This window comes from Siphateles boraxobius, unplaced genomic scaffold (assembly GCF_051911475.1).
Source record: "Siphateles boraxobius isolate OS27281-9 unplaced genomic scaffold, OSU_SipBor_1 48, whole genome shotgun sequence".
NCBI classification, from domain to species: Eukaryota; Metazoa; Chordata; class Actinopteri; order Cypriniformes; family Leuciscidae; genus Siphateles; species Siphateles boraxobius.
The window spans coordinates 1,129,686-1,133,831 of NW_027509119.1; positions in this window are offsets into that span (position 1 = coordinate 1,129,686).

A 4,146-nucleotide genomic window follows, 5' to 3' on the forward strand; every position below is an offset into this window, starting at 1 on the left:
CGTGCAAACCCAAACGCTGTGACCTCGCGCCAAATGTTTTTGTTATTGGTTTATTAAGTACAAACAGGCGAGTTATGAAAAATTGAGTGTGAGGGATTTGTTCACTTCACACAAAAATATCTTGGAATGAGATGGCTAACTGTAGTAGCGTTTAGTCCACTGTCTATAATAGCCTAATTTAGAGATCACTTTTTTTTTTAACCGACTACCGACAACTTTGATTGGTTAACGTTGATACGGTCAACCATCGGTCAAACGGTCATCGGTTAGCATCCCTAATTTGAGCCACTTCAGTCGGTTGATCTTAAAACCACTTTCGCTAAAGACTGCTCTCCTGCTGGCACTGGCATCTATCAAGCAAGTGGGAGATCTGCAGGCGCTCTCTGTGAGCCCCTCATGTTTGGAGTTTGGAATAGGTGACTCCAAACTTATGGGTCCCAGACATGGTTATGTCCCTAAGGTGCTCTCAACATCTGAGGAAAAGAGTTTCCCCACTGCATATAGCTACGCAATACTTGTTCCCTACTCTCAGGGAACCGAGGTTACGATAGTAACAGAGTACGTTTTTGGAAGTGAAAAAGAACAAGTCTTTGTATAATTTACAGTGAAAAACCATAAATTGACATTCCCACAATTCCCTGCATGACACTTCACATTTGATGTATTTTTGTTGAAATAACGGTTTCTTCATAGTTTTTCTTAGTTTTTTCGAATCAGTCATGTACAATACGGTTTTATGTTGCATTTAATGTTGTTAATTTAATATTTATTGAATTTTTTTAATTTCATGTGTGTTCCGGCACCAGCGGAAGTACCGCCCTACTCGACCTTGCGAAGGAGGATAGTTCAAATTGTATTGGTCGCTTTGTAAACAGTAGGGCGGTACTTCTGCTGGCGCCGGCGACATGGACATGACCTTTCAACGTAATGACGTAGTTCCCGGCGCGTTGTAGATCAGCTCAATCCGCACAATTGTAGTTAAAAAGTGTGTATATATATATATATATATATATAATTTTTTTTTTTTTTAAATGACCTATCGTTTCGCTAGAAAAGACCCTCCTCCTCAGCTGCGATCGTGCACAGCATTGTCAAGCACTTCAAAGACCTTTGAAACGGCATTGATTTTGACTTCAAAACAGTGGTTGTCATTGAAGTCCATTATTCGAAGAAAAATCCAGAAATGTTTTCCTCAAAAAACTTATTTTCTCTACCACTGAGGAAAGAAAGACATGGATATCTTGGATGGCATTGGGGTGAGTAAATTATTAAGAAATTTTCATTTTGAGGTGAACTAATCCTTTAAGCTCTTGTTGGACATTTTCCTGAGTAACCACACTAATATGTGCAAACTGCACACCATCTGTGTGTGTCCTCTGCATTTATATTTCCAAATTCTTTGAAAGCTTAAAAAAAAAACTACCATTGTCTGTAACTGTGGCACAGACCTTACACTGGATGTTGAATTCAGCAAGAATCTTGTTTCGTTTAGTTTTATTTATTTATAAAGCGCTTTTGACTGCTTGATTACCTCGGCTAGTGACTGCAAGGAGATCATTTCAAAATGGTCAAAACTAACAAATAGTGACCGGACAACTGAAGGATCAAACAAACTAGGTTTGATCATGGTTTTAACATCAAAGATCTTTTGGACAAAAAAGCCTCACAAGTGATAATTGAGGGGAAATAATCTCACTTATTTTGAGAATATCCATCGATCTGCTGTAGGGGACAGTTTCGATGCCCTGAAGTTTTCAATCAGTGATTCTTTCATGCTTGCGATGATTTATCAAGTTTTTCTGCACATAGGGGTTTTCCCTCCACTATTACCCTGTATAAGCTTGCGGAAGGATGCATGAGAATGGTTGCATATTTTCAGTTATGAAGTCAAAAATCAGTGGAGATGATTGCTATATCAAGTTTTGCTTGTTTTACAGGAAGACCACATGGAGAGTATGCTTTCAGCTCACAGAACCACATTGATAAGGCCTTATCCCATACACAGCAAAGATCCATGTAATGGAAGAAAACTAAAACTATCAACATAAAAGCTATGACAAAATTTGTATTAAAGCTGTCACAAAGCATTGCAATTTGTTCTTAATTTTTTTGTGGATCACATCTACAGGAAATAAATATTTTGTGTTGACCTTTTTTCGGTTGAATGAGATGTTAGTCTATTTGGCAAATAACATATCTGTTGAGGGGGGAAGGATTGGTTCCCTTTTTTATACATGTATATTATTTTAGGAATGCCTTAAATATCAGAATCTGGGTGCGGATTATGCTTTCTCGAGACAACACTCCCTTAGGCGAGTGGTCTCTAAACCCTCAGTCAGTTCGTCTGATATGGATAATTCATAACTCCATCAAGGTCACCTAGGAACCTTGGGGTTGTAATTGATGATCAGTTGAACTTCACAGGCCAAATTGCTAGAACTGTCCTTTCCTGCAGATTTGCCTTGCACGACATTAGGAGGATCAGGCCCTTCCTTACAGAGCATGCTACACAACTCCTTGTCCAAGCACTTGTTCTATCCAGACTGGACTATTGTAATGCTCTCCTGGCTGGTCTTCCAGCTTGCTCTGTCAAACCTCTGCAACTGATCCAGAATGCTGCAGCCAGAGTCGTCTTTAATGAGCCAAAGAGAGCACACGTCACTCCTGTCCTCACAAAATTGCACTGGTTGCCAGTTGCCGCTCGCATTAAATTCAAGGCACTGACGTTTGCCTCCAGAACAACCACTGGCACTGCTCCCTCTTACCTAAACTCATTACTTCAGACTTATGTGCCATCCAGAAACTTGCGCTCTGCTAGCAAATGTCGTCTTGTGGTACCATCTCAAAGAGGCACAAAATCTCTTTCTCGGACCTTTACCATGACTGTTCCCTGTTGGTGGAATGATCTGCCTAACTCAACCAGAGCTGCTGAGTCAGTACCCACTTTCAAGAAACTGCTGAAGACGTATATTTTTCGGCAGCACTTAATCCAGTAATACTAACACTTTCTTTTCTCTTCTCATCTATTCTACTATAAAAATAAAAAAAAACTGCGTTAAATTAAACTGAGAGGGGTCATAGCACTTACGTATTGTTGTTATTTTAAACTGCTTCTATTGTTCTCATTTGTAAGTCGCTTTGGATAAAAGCGTCTGCTAAATGAATAAATGCAATGTAAATGAAAATGTATCCAGTCTATTAGTATATTCATTTTGGGGTATGAGCTTAGTAACATCACTATATATATATATGATTTAGACCCGATGGTGTCCGGTCTTATCAGTATGTATATACTGTATATATATATGTATATACTATATGAATTCTGTCTTGTTTCTGTGAGCCCAGGGGTCCTGGGCTTCAGTTGCAGCCAGTTACTTATGGTGCGGCGTTTTACATTGCGTCCCCACTGCGTATAGCTACGCAACACATGTGACCGTTTTTGAAAGGGAACAAACTCGGTTACTATCGTAAACTCGGTTCCCTGAGAGTAGGGAACGAGTATTGCGTAGCCTGCCACACTGTAGTAACATGGCAAGTTGTCGCTTCAGTCGATTTAAACCTGCAATAATGGCGAATCTGGGTTCCCTTTATAGGCTCTCTGACGTGTGTCTATGTGCTGATCGCTGATTGGCGCACACATCCTTCGCCACTTTCGCCATTGGATGTGCAATTGCTGAATGACACTTCACATTTATATTTTGGTTGAAATAGTTTTTTCATAGTTTTTCTTAGTTTTTTTTTCGAATCAGTCATGTACATTAGGGTTTTATGTTACATTTAATGTTGTTAAATTAATGTTTATTGCATTTTTTTAATTTCATGTGTTACCATAAAGGGATGTTTAGTGTTTGTGTGAGTGACACTGCAGCTTCTACATATTAGTAATAACTTTCTTGAGGAAAAGATGCTTATGATGAGCTTTGAATCAACATGTGACTCTTAGCACTGCTGTGATTGGTGATTGTCAATGTATTAAAATGGTACAAACAGTGGCGGTTTTAGGCACGGGCGATTGCATTTTTTCATGTCACATGGGGGGCGGCACGAGCAGTTAAAAAAACAATTCTTGGCAAATTGGCGCCCCTGCTTGCTGAGAAGGTGCCGTGTGTGACGCCGGTTTCACACTGCTTGCGTTAGCAGTGC